The following is a 13,207-nucleotide window of genomic DNA, read 5'->3' as shown; positions in this document are numbered from 1 at the left end:
ACCAAGCAAGTACGTTCGTTCCTAGGGATGATAGGATATTACAGGCGCTTTATCCCCAACTTTGCCACAGTAGCGGCCCCATTGACAAGACTTTTAAAGGGGAGGAAGACTGTGATGGTCCGCTGGGATGAGCAGGCGGAAGAGGCGTTCTCCCGTTTGAAGTCGGCTCTGTGTGGGTCCCCAGTTTTGGTGACACCAGACTTCACACGGGAATTTGTCGTTCAGACGGACGCCTCTGGAGTGGGCCTAGGGGCAGTACTCTCTCAGGAAATCAGTGGGGAGGAACACCCTGTTGTCTTCCTGAGTCGCAAACTCACCCCAGCGGAAACCAGGTACAGCGTGATAGAGAGAGAATGCCTGGCCATTAAGTGGGCCCTCGAGTCCCTTAGGTACTATCTGTTAGGGAGAAGGTTCCGTCTGGTGACCGACCATTCCCCTCTTCAGTGGATGAGCCGGGCCAAGGAGGGGAGTGCCCGGGTCACCAGGTGGTTCTTGTCCCTCCAGAATTTTAAGTTCAGTGTCGAACACAGGGCAGGCCGCTTACAGGGGAATGCCGATGCCCTGTCCCGGGCACACTGTTGTACGTGTGTCCAACCGTTCAGGATTGAACAGGGTGTGCAACCCTTCAGGATTGAACAAAGGGGGGGGATATGTAGGAGAGTACCTGGGGTGGTGGTAAACGGGAGGTACGTGCCAGCGGGGGTCCTGGCCCCGCTGGAGTAAGAGCCGGAAAAGTGCATTTTGCAGCGGTTACGCTGTTAACAACGGATCCGGGCCGGCTCTTATTGGGAGCAGGCAGATATGCGGGCGGGTGCCTGTCTCCCCACGGTCCAGGCCAGGTTTTGCAGGGAAGGGTTAAAACCTGACCAGCAACAAGGGTGTGGTTCTCAGTGTGGAGCTTCTGTGTTCTCTGGCTGTGAGAGTGAGTAGTGGAGGTGAGCTGGGCTGCGTGCTGAGGCCTGTAAAGGAGTGTGCAGGGACCCGCAGCTGAATCCAGGAGGGATCCATGTCCTGTGGCTAGGAGCCGGACTCATGGACTTACTTCACCAAGGAGAAAAGGTGACATTACTCCTGGCTTTAAATAGACTTTGCTTTATGTGACTGAAACAGGCCTCAAGTAGCCTGCAGCAGGGACTTGCTGTGTTTGAACTATTATTTTGCTGTGGTGTGTGACCACCCTCCCTATGAACTGCACCGTCTTTCACAAATATGCACCGTGTGAATAAACAAAGCATTGTGTTTTACACCAAGACCGGTCTGTGTTGCCTCTATACTGCACTCGCTACCACTGCCTACCAGAGCGGATCCCCACAGTAGGTATAACCTAGCTTAGTCCTTCGGCCAAGCCAATCCATTCTTCCTGAAGCTTTGCGTCTAATTGTGTGGTTTCTCTTTAGCATTAATCACTGAGTATATTTTCGCCTGTAAGCCCTCCAGGGATCCCATAGCTTTAGGAATTTTTCATGGTTCCTATCTTCCCAACTTGCTAATTCCTCCAGGCGATATAACTGGTCGAATTTGTCCCTCCATTGTTCTACTGTTGGTGGATCTTTACTAAGCCACTTTAATGGGATTAAGAGTCTTGCTGCCTGAACCAGGTGAGTAACCAGGTCTTTTTTATTTGGGCTCCAAGTTGGAGTAGGTAGCCACAAGAGAACCATTTCAGGGGTCAAAATAATTGGTTGTGTTAGTATCTTGTTAATTGTGCACGTGACTTCTATCCAGAAGTTCAGATGTTTAGGGCAGTGCCAAAAGATATGGATCAGAGAACCCACTTCATTGTCGCACCTCCAGCACTTGATGCTTGCAAGCTTCTTACGTGTTGTAATTTGGGGGGTTTATACCAGTGCGACATAACTTTGTACGAGTGCTCTTGTACTCTAACACACCTGGAGAACCCATGTGAATGCGCATGTATGCGTAATATTTCTGTCTCTGAGAATTTCCTACCCAGCTCCTCTGCCCACAGGCCAATGTACTGAGATGTCACTTTGTTCTTAGGAGACAGCAGGTAGGTATATATAATTGTGAAATTAACTTACTTAGAGTTTTTTTCTTATCCATTAGTTTTTCAAACATTGTCTTCTCTTTATTAGCTTGTGTTAGTTTGCATAGTGAGTTGTTAATTGAGAGTATTTCATTTACCGCCAAAAAGTTGCTGCTCTGAGTGGCTGGGAGTTCTTGTTGAATGTCACTTCTAATAAACTCTTCTAATGTGCGGTCTCCTAAGATGCTCCATATTGGAGCAATATCTGTTGTTCCCTGTCTGACCAAAAAGGGGGCAAGATCCGCTGGCATATTCTTTGTTTGTTATTCTTATTAACGATGCTGTCCCTCTTAGTAGAAGGTTGTCCCCTAAGGATGTGGCGTTTAAGCACCACAGTCCAGCTCTCTGTTCTGGAGTTAGGTAGATTTGTTCTATTTCATTGCCCAATACTCTATATCTTGGGGTTTGGATTTAAAGCCAATGTTTTAAGTGTATTGCTTTATAATAGGCATTGCCATCTGAAAGGCCAATTCCTCCCTGCTCTTTCCTCATAGTTAGTTTATCGTATGCGATTCTGGGTTTCTTAAATTCCATAGGAAACTGGAGAAGATCTGTCTCACCTGGGAGAAGAAGGAGCTGGGGCAGGAACATAGGGAGCATTTGTAAAGTATACTGTACATCAGCTTGGGCATAATATAAGTTGTTAGCAAATTTTTCTCTGCCTAGCCAGGATATATAATGGATAGTCAGGGACTTGTGTTGATCCTTGATCTCTTTGAGCAGTGGGATATAGTTTAATTTCCCTAGTTGTGAAGGGACTTTGATCCCTAGGAAGGTGATATGTGATTGTTGCCAAGCAAATGGGGTCAATGGTTGTAGGGCTGATATTATCGCTCTAGCGGCTGAAATGTTCTTAGCGTCAGTCTTGGTATAGTTTGCTTTAAAGTTGGATAGTTTGCCATATTGGTCAAGCAGACTTGGGAAGGCCTCCAGAGGATTTGTGACCATGACCAGGAGATCGTCAGCAAAGGCAATATTTGTATATCTGGTTTTCCCATCTTTTGCTGTAACACCTCGTATATTCGGGTGTTCTCTAATGGCCTGAAGAAGGTTTTCCATCACTAGCACGTATACGGTGGGGGACAAAGGGCACCCCTGCCTTGTGCCATTTTTAATGGGGAACGGGTCTGATAATATTTAATTGACACTAACTTTGGCACTCGGGTCACTATAAAGGGACAGGATTGCCTGGTTTAAGTTTTCTGGGATCCCAAATTTTGATAATGGCTTCTGCATAAATTCCCAGCTGACCCTATCGAAGGCCTTCTCGGCATCAACCTTCAACAAGACCAAAGGCTGTTTCGTTTTCTGGGCCATCTGGATAATTGTAAGTAATCTGCAGGAGTTGTGGTTTCCCTTCCTTGCTGGGACAAACCCCGCTTGCTCAGGGTGTATCAATTTAGGCATATATGTCTTCAGCCTTAAGGCCAATAGAAGCTAAATAGGCTAAATTTTTACCAGGAATTGTATGGGCTGGAAAAAATGGGGGAGCTTCTGGGACGGGACTTGCAATCGGAGATAGACAACTTCTTGGGCAAACTACATTTACCTCATCTGTCTAGGGAAGAAGTTCTATAACCTCCACACACTTTGGGGTCTTTGCCCTCTTTTGGTAGAATAGTTACCGTTGCTTTTAGAGATTGTTTGTGAAGGGGGGAACCTGACATAAGTGCCCTGCACCAGTTACTGATTTGTGGTAGTAGATCTGACATACACTTTCTGTAATATCCCACCGGGAAACCATCCGGACCGGGACTCTTCCCTAACAGCATAGAGTTGACTGCTTAACCTCTTCTTCTGTAATTGGCTTAAGCAGGGACTTGACTTCTTCCCTAGACAGATGAGGTAAATGTAGTTTGCCCAAGAAGTTGTCTATCTCCGATTGCAAGTCCCGTCCCAGAAGCTCCCCCGTTTTTTCCAGCCCATACAATTCCTGGTAAAAATCTTTAAATACTTTTGCTATGTCTCTTGTTTTTGTGACCACCTCACCCTTCTTTGAGTTGATTGAAGCTATATTTGGAGTACTGATAAGCTTTCGCATTACATACATTAAGGTGATCCTTCAGCTCCCTTCTCAACCGCACCAGCTCCTCGTGTGCTTGATTAGCTTTAGATATTTTATGGAGCGATTCTATAGTTGATATTTGAGAAAGTAATGAGTTGAGTGTTTTTTGTCTATCCTTTTTGATTTTGCTTCCAAGGGCTATGAGCTCTCCTCTCATTACTCATTACAGTTTCCCAAACTGTTATCTCTGATGTATCCTCTGGTTTGTTTTCTTTGAAGAAAAGCTGTAGTTTATGTTGAAGGGAGATAAAGCCCTCACCTCTATCCAGCAATGTTTCATTTAACCTCCACATCCATTGTCTTTGAGGAAGGCTAGTGAGGATGATCGAGGCCGAGACGTGAGCATGATCTGACACCGTGATCGGATCTATAGTTGCTTGTTGAAGAAGGTCAATGTGCCTGCTTGATACAAAGAGATAATCCAAGTGATGGAATGTGTTATGTGGTGCAGAAAAAAAACGTGTAGTCCCATGTGGTCAAGTTAAGCAACCGCCAAGCATCTACTAGCCCTGCATCTGAAAGTGATTTATGAATGCGACCCAGAGAGGCCTGCGAATGTGCTGAGGAACCGCTTGACATGTCCAGTTTAGGTGACAACGCAATATTCAAGTCTCCTCCAATTAGTTTGACACCCTCTGCGAATATATCCAGGTTCCTCAGGGTAGGTTTTTTAATTTTTTGAGTGATTAGGGGGGCTCATTTTGGTACCATTTTGTTTGATATACACCTTTTTGATCGCTTGGTGTTGCACTTTTTGTGATGTAAGGTGAAAAAATTGGCTTTTTTTACACAGTTTTTATTATTTTTTATGGTGTTTATTGGACGGGTGATCATGTGATATATTTATAGAGACGCAGTGATACCTAATATGTGTATTTATCTATTTTTTTCATTTATCATAGGAAAAGGCAATAAATTTTTTTAATTTACATTTATTTATTTTTTTAATTTTATTATTTTCACTTTTTGAAGATCCAGTGGGTCTGATGGCTGTACTATACTTTGCAATGCTATTGCATTGCAAAGTATAATACTATCAGATTTCCTGTAGGTGGCAACACCGGACGCCTTTGCAAAGCACACGGGGGGGGGGGGGGCAGATCGGGGTGCACCAGGACACATTACCTGATTTCAGGCTCTGATCTGCAGAGCGCAGATCAGAGCCTGGAACAGGCATTTTTTCACTGCCGCGATCGGATTGGTTAGTCTGCACAGACTAACCAATCGGATTGATTGCCAGCAAGGGACCACTCTTATTGGTCCCTTGCCGGCATTACTGCACTGTATGCTGTCCGTGACAGCAGCAGTGAAAGGACAGAAGCTTTAAACCAAGCGTTTTGCTGCACTTGGATTAAAGAGCTGCCTGACGTCTATACACGTCGCTAGCTGCACGGGGCATGTGTAATTTGCACGTATATAGACAGATTGCAGTCGGGAAGGGGTTAATCAGTGTGAGGAGACTTATAGGCCATACATGCTGCTCTGGAATTCTTAACAAGCTCTGCCTCTAATGTCACCATATGTAAGGCAGCTATCCTATAACTCAATGTTTAGCTCTCAAAATAAGCCTTGAGAAATGACTTGGATATTAAATAAGCCAGCACCTCATCTGCAGACAGCTGTTTCGGGGTGATTGCCCCTCACACTAATTAAGGTGCTTTCTCCCTAAGGAAAGTTAGTTCCCTCTGTTGTGGAAAAATTATTATTCGCCGTATGGTCGCCATCTATCCTATAGAGATGCGCAGATTCGTTCGCATTCGCGCAGAGACTTTCGCACGATGGTCTGGTCGTCCCGACCTGTAGCTGATTTGTGCCCGGCCTGGTATTACTGCAGGATACTAGTGTCATGGTGCCGGCTGAGGCAGGAGGGATGGGGACCGTAGAACAAAGGTTTCTTCATCCACGAGGATAAGCACGGAAAGGGCGCGAATAAGTGTGCGAACGCGCGAACATAAGTTTGCGCGATCATTCACATCTTCGCCAGCCAATCACTTCATACCATAACCTGTCTCCTCATTGGTCATGATTGTAAGACTGCCTTCCAGCCAATCACTTCATACCATAACCTGTCTCTTCATTGGTCATGATTGTAAGACCGCCTTCATGATTGTAAGACTAGTGGGGTACCTCAGGGGTCAGTATTGGGCCCTATTCTCTTCAATATATTTATTAATGATCTTGTAGAAGGCTTGCATAGTAAAGTATCAATTTTCGCAGATGACACTAAACTGTGTAAAGTAATTTACACTGAAGAGGACAGTATACTACTACAGAGGGATCTGGATAGATTGGAGGCTTGGGCAGATAAGTGGCAGATGAGGTTTAACACTGATAAATGTAAGGTTATGCACATGGGAAGGAAAAATGCAAGTCACCCGTACATACTAAATGGTAAAACACTCGGTAACACTGACATGGAAAAGGATCTAGGAATTTCAATAAACAGCAAACTAAACAGCAAAAATCAGTGTCAGGCAGCTGCTGCCAAGGGCAACAAGATAATGGGTTGCATCAAAAGGGGCATAGATTCCCGTGATATGAACATAGTCCTACCACTTTACAAATCGCTAGTCAGACCACACATGGAGTACTGTGTACAGTTCTGGGCTCCTGTAAACAAGGCAGACATAGCAGAGCTAGAGAGGGTTCAGAGGAGGGCAACTAAAGTAATAACTGGAATGGGGCAACTACAGTACCCTGAAAGATTATCAAAATTAGGGTTATTCACTTTAGAAAAAAGACGACTGAGGGGAGATCTAATTAATATGTATAAATATATCAGGGGTCAGTACAGAGATCTATCCCATCAGCTATTTATCCCCAGGACTGTGACTGTGACGAGGGGACATCCTCTGCGTCTGGAGGAAAAAAGGTTTGTACACAAACATAGAAGAGGATTCTTTACGGTAAGAGCAGTGAGACTATGGAACTCTCTGCCTGAGGAGGTGGTGATGGTGAGTACAATAAAGGAATTCAAGAGGGGCCTGGATGTGTTTCTAGAGCGTAATAATATTACAGGCTATAGCTACTAGAGAGGGGTCGTTGATCCAGGGAGTTATTCTGATTGGAGTCGGGAAGAAATTTTTTATTCCCCTAAAGTGGAGAAAATTGGCTTCTACCTCACAGGGTTTTTTGCCTTCCTCTGGATCAACTTGCAGGATAACAGGCCGAACTGGATGGACAAATGTCTTTTTTCGGCCTTATGTACTATGTTACTACTATGTTACTATGTAATCACTTCATACCATAACCTGTCTCCTCATTGGTCATGATTGTAAGACCGCCTTCCAGCCAATCACTTCATACCATAACCTGTCTCCTCATTGGTCATGATTAGAGTTGAGCAGACACCTGGATGTTCGGGTTTGACAAGTTCGGCCGAACTTGAAAAAAAGTTCGGGTTCGGGACCCGAACTTGACCCCGAACCCCATTGAAGTCAATGGGGACCCGAACTTTTGGGCACTAAAATAGTCCTGGAAAGGGCTAGAGGGCTGCAAAGGGCATCAAAATGTGCTTAAGAGCATGGCAACTGTTCTGCAAACAAATGTGGATAGGGAAATGACTTAAAATAACATAAAATACAGAAAAATTAAAAATAACAATCTTGATCTAGGAGTAGGAGGTTGAGGAGGCGGTAGATGTGGCGGTGTAGGTTGACGTGGCGGTGTAGGTGGAAGCCGCGTTGAAGGAGGAATAGGTAGCCAACACTGATTTGTGTTATTTTTTATTTTTAAATTGGGGTATCCCCCAAAATATTGGGACATATAACAAAATAAAACAAAGAATAAGTGCACTTGAGTACAAGAATGGATGGTTGAGGCTGGTATAAATGTCTATTCTGCACAAGGTACGGACAAGTCCTGTGGGATCCATGCCTGGTTCATTTTAATAACCGTAAGCTTGTCCACATTGGCTGTGGCCTGTGATAATGCTCTCTGCTGTGCTAAACACACGTTCACGCTATACACTGGCTGAAGGGCAGGTCAGCACCTCCAAGGCTGACAAAGCTTTTCCACATTTGGGCCATGCTAACCCTGCCTTCTCAGGTGCTGGCGGTGCCCCAGCTGCGTTGGCGACCTCTTCCTCCTCCTCTGCCTTCGCCTTGTGCTTCCACTGTGCCCCCGCTGTCAGGTGGGAATGCCATCAGCAGCGTGCGCTTGTAGTCGTGCATCTTCCGATCAGTAACAGATGTTTTCACTAAATTTAGTTCCCTGTCAGCAATGCAGAGCAGGGGTTCATTCACGGCAAAAGGGGGTTCATGTCACCCAGCAATAGAACAGAGGATTTTGAGAGATTTAGGCCCCTGTCACCCAGGCACAGCAGGGGTTCATTCACGGCAAAAGAGGGTTCATGTCACCCAGAAATAGAACAGAGGATTTTGAGAGATTTAGGCCCATGTCACCCAGGCACAGCAGGGGTTCATTCACGGCAAAAGGGGCTTCATGTCACCCAGCGATAGAACAGAGGATTTTGAGAGATTTAGGCCCCTGTCACCCAGGCACAGCAGGGCTTTGTATACGCCAAAAATTGTAAAATGTCACCCGACAATTGAAAATATGAATTTTTTCATTTTAGGGCACTAAAATTGGCACTTTTTTGCATTAAAATGGCTCTAAAATAGTCCTTGAAAAGGCTAGAGGGATGTAAAAGGCAGTAAAATGTGCTTAAGAGCATGGCAACTTCTCTGAAAACAAATGTGGATAGGGAAATAAAATAACGAAAAATTACAAATTATCAACCTGTAACTCAGAGAAGGAGGTGGATATGGAGTCAGAGGTTGAGGAGGCGGTGAATGTGGTGTTGTAGGTGGAGGCAGCAATGGAGGAGAAGGAGGTAGCCAACAATGTTTTTTTTTTTTTTTTTATTGGGGTAGCTAGCCCCCAAAATATTGGGACAAATAAAAAAAAAGAAAACAAAGAATCATTGCACTTGAATTGAGTACAAGAATGTATGTTTGATGGTGGTATAAATGTCTATTCTGCACAAGGTACAGACAAGTCTTGTGAGATCCAAGCCTGGTTAATTTTAATGAACGTGAGCTTGTCCACGTTGGCTGTGGACAGGCGGCTGCGTCTGTCTGTAATGATGCCTCCGTGCTAAATACACGTTCAGAGAGTACACTGGCTGCAGGGCAGGCCAGCACCTCCAAGGCATACAGGGCAAGCTCTGGCCATGTGGACAATTTGGAGACCCAGAAGTTGAATGGGGCAGAACCATCAGTCAGTACGTGTAGGCATGTGCACAGGTACTGTTCCACCATGTTGTTCAAATGCTGCCTCCTGCTAACACGCTCCATATCAGCAGTTGGGGCTGGTTGTTGCGGCGAGGTGACAAAGCTTTTCCACATGTCGGCCATGCTAACCCTGCCTTCTGAGGTGCTGGCGCTGACACAGCTGCGTTGGCGACCTCTTTCTCCTCCCCTGCCTTCGCCTTGTGCTTCCACTTGTCCCCCGGCGTCAGTCGGGAATGCTCTCATGAGAGCGTCTACCCGTGTACGCCTGTAGTCGCGCATCTTCCGATCACGCTCCAGTGAGGGAATTAAGGACGGCACATTGTCTTTGTAACGGGGATCCAGCAGGGTGGCCACCCAGTAGTCAGCACACGTTAAAATGTGGGCAACTCTGCTGTCGTTGCGCAGGCACTGCAGCATGTAGTCGCTCATGTGTGCCAGGCTGCCCAGAGGTAAGGACAAGCTGTCCTCTGTGGGAGGCGTATTGTCTGCGTCCTCCGTATCCCCCCAGCCACGCACCAGTGATGGGCTTGAGCTGCGTTGGGTGCCACCCCGCTGTGAACATGCTTCATCCCCATCCTCCTCCTCCTCCAGTAGTGGGCCCTGGCTGGCCAAATTTGTACCCAGCCTCTGCTGTTGCCAAAAACCTCCATCTGAGCCACTTCTAAAAGACTGGCCTTAAAGTGTTAGAGATGACCCCTTTTCCTCCTCCTCGTCCTGGGCTACATCCTCTTCCATCACCGCCCTAAGTGTTTTCTCAAGAAGACATAGAAGTGGTATTGTAACGCTGATAACGGCGTCATCGCCACTGGTCATGTTGGTGGAGTACTCGAAACAGCGCAACAGGGCACACAGGTCTCGCATGGAGGCCCAGTCATTGGTGGTGAAGTGGTGCTGTTCCGCAGTGCGACTCACCCATGCGTGCTGCAGCTAAATCTCCTCTATGGCCTGCTGCTGCTCGCACAGTCTGGACAGCATGTGCAAGGTGGAGCGGGAAGGCCGAAGTTACGCTGCAGAGCAGACAGCCGAGCGCCAGAAGGATGAGAACGCCGGAAGCGCGCACAGACGGCCCGCACTTTACGCAGCAGCTCTGACATGTCAGGGTAGTGGTGAATGAATTTCTGCACCACCAAATTCAGCACATGCGCCAGGCAAGGGATGTGCGTCAAACCGGCTAGTCCCAAAGCTGCAACGAGATTTCGCCCATTATCGCACACCACCAGGCCAGGCTTGAGGCTCACTGGCAGCAACCGTCGGTCTGTTGTTCTATACCCCGCCACAACTCCTGCGCGGTGTAGGGCGTGTCCCCCAAACACATCAGTTTCAGAACGGCCTGCTGACGTTTACCCCTGGCTGTGCTGAAGTTAGTGGTGAAGGTCTGTTGCTGACCGGATGAGGAGGTGGTAGAAGAGGAGGAGGAAGCCGAGTAGGAAGAGGAGGCAACAGGAGGCAAAGAATGATGCCTTGCGATCCTTGGCGGCGGAAGGACGTGCGCCAAACAGCTCTCCCCCTGGGGCCCAGCCGCCACTACATTTACCCAGTGTGCAGTTAGGGAGATATAGCGTCCCTGGCCGTGCTTACTGGTCCACGTATCTATGGTTAGGTGGACCTTGCCACAGATGGCGTTGCGCAGTGCACACTTGATTTTATCCGATACTTGGTTGTGCAGGGAGGGCATGGCTCTCCTGGAGAAGTAGTGGCGGCTGGGAACAACGTACTGTGGGACAGCAAGCGACATGAGCTGTTTGAAGCTGTCCGTCTCCACCAGTCTGAATGACAGCATTTCAAAGGCCAGTAGTTTAGAAATGCTGGCATTCAGGGCCAGGGATCGAGGGTGGCTAGGTGGGAATTTACGCTTTCTCTCAAAGGTTTGTGAGATGGAGAGCTGAACGCTTCCATGTGACATGGTGGAGATGCTTGGTGACGGAGGTGGTGGTGTTGGTGGCACATCTTCTGTTTGCTGGGCGGCAGGTGCCAACGTTCCTCCAGAGGCAGAGGAAGAGGCCGAGGCAGCAGCAGAAGAGGGAGCAGGAGGGGCCTGAGCCCTTTCTTGGTTTTGAAGTTGCTTACTCCTCTGCAGCCCGTGTCTCGCATGTAGATGCCTGGTCATGCAGGTTGTGCTAAGGTTCGGAACGTTAATGCCTCGCTTCAGGCTCTGATGGCACAGCATGCAAACCACTCGGGTCTTGTTGTCAGATCATTGTGTGAAGAAGTGCCATGCTAGGGAACTCCTTGAAGCTGCCTTTGGTGTGCTCGGTCCCTGGTGACGGTGGCCAGTAGCAGGCGAACTGTTTTGGCGACGGCTGCTCTGCTTTTGCACCCTGCTCCCACTTTTGCTACGCTGTTGGCTCCGTCTCACCACTGCCTCTTCCTCCGAACTCTGAAAGACAGTGGCACGACCTTCATTCCATGTGGGGTCTAGGACCTCATCGTCCCCTGCATCGTCTTCCACCCAGTCTTCCTCCCTGACCTCCTTTTCGGTCTGCACACTGCAGAAAGACGCAGCAGTTGGCACCTGTGTTTCGTTATCATCAGAGACGTGCTGAGGTGGTATTCCCATGTCCTCATCAGGAAACATAAGTGGTTGTGCGTTAGTGCATTCTATGTCTTCCACCCCTGGGGAAGGGCTAGGTGGATGCCCTTGGGAAACCCTGCCAGCAGAGTCTTCAAACAGCATAAGAGACTGCTGCATGACTTGAGGCTCAGACAGGTTCCCCGATATGCACAGGGGTGATGTGACAGACTGATGGGCATGGGTTTCAGGCGCCACCTGTGCGCTTTCTGCAGAAGACTGGGTGGGAGATAATGTGAACGTGCTGGATCCACTGTCGGCCAACCAATTGACTAGCCCCTGTACTTACTCAGACCTTACCATCCTTAGAACGGCATTATGCCCGACCAAATATCGCTGTAGATTCTGGCGGCTACTGGGACCTGAGGTAGTAGGTTCAGTAGGACGTGTAGCTGTGGCAGAACGGCCACGTCCTCTCCCTGCCCCAGAGGCTCCTACAACACCACCACCACGACCATGACCGCGTCCCTTATTAGATGTTTGCCTCATAGTTAGCTTTCACAAAGCAAAGTAAAAAGTGGTGAAGTCTGTTAAAAATAATTAACCGCCAATAAAAACCCTGATGTACGGTATTGCACTTATGCACGTTTTATCCCAGATTTTGCAGTATATTAGAGGGTTTTTTCACCCCAGTAACCAAAAAGCCGTATTTCTGGCCTAAATTTGACAGTCACTTATGCACTTCTAATCCCAGACGTGCAGTATACACTCACCTAAATAATTATTAGGAACACCTGTTCTATTTCTCATTAATGCAATTATCTAGTCAACCAATCACATGGCAGTTGCTTCAATGCATTTAGGGGGGTGGTCCTGGTCAAGACAATCTCCTGAACTCCAAACTGAATGTCAGAATGGGAAAGAAAGGTGATTTAAGCAATTTTGAGCGTGGCATGGTTGTTGGTGCCAGACGGGACGGTCTGAGTATTTCACAATCTGCTCAGTTACTGGGATTTTCACGCACAACCATTTCTAGGGTTTACAAAGAATGGTGTGAAAAGGGAAAAACATCCAGTATGCGGCAGTCCTGTGGGCAAAAATGCCTTGTGGATGCTAGAGGTCAGAGGAGAATGGGCCGACTGATTCAAGCTGATAGAAGAGCAACGTTAACTGAAATAACCACTCGTTACAGCCGAGGTATGTAGCAAAGCATTTGTGAAGCCACAACACGCACAACCTTGAGGCGGATGGGCTACAACAGCAGAAGACCCCACCGGGTACCACTCATCTCCACTACAAATAGGAAAAAGAGGCTACAATTTGCACGAGCTCACCAAAATTGGACTGTTGAA

The 13,207-nt window shown here is 47.4% G+C and overlaps 1 long non-coding RNA gene across 1 annotated transcript; it reads right to left on the bottom strand.

The window, feature by feature from the left end:
• Positions 1-9,854: 9,854 nt before the first annotated feature.
• Positions 9,855-12,334, bottom strand: LOC120993366. Its single transcript, XR_005777232.1, has 3 exons — positions 12,320-12,334; positions 11,664-11,667; positions 9,855-10,074 (listed from the first exon to the last, which is right to left on the bottom strand). It is a non-coding gene; the product is annotated as an uncharacterized LOC120993366 (long non-coding RNA).
• Positions 12,335-13,207: the final 873 nt, after the last annotated feature.

This window comes from Bufo bufo, chromosome 3 (assembly GCF_905171765.1).
Source record: "Bufo bufo chromosome 3, aBufBuf1.1, whole genome shotgun sequence".
In the NCBI taxonomy this organism is placed as follows: Eukaryota; Metazoa; Chordata; class Amphibia; order Anura; family Bufonidae; genus Bufo; species Bufo bufo.
Note: the sequence above shows the minus strand (reverse complement) of the source record. Positions and strands in the feature narration are given on the sequence as shown.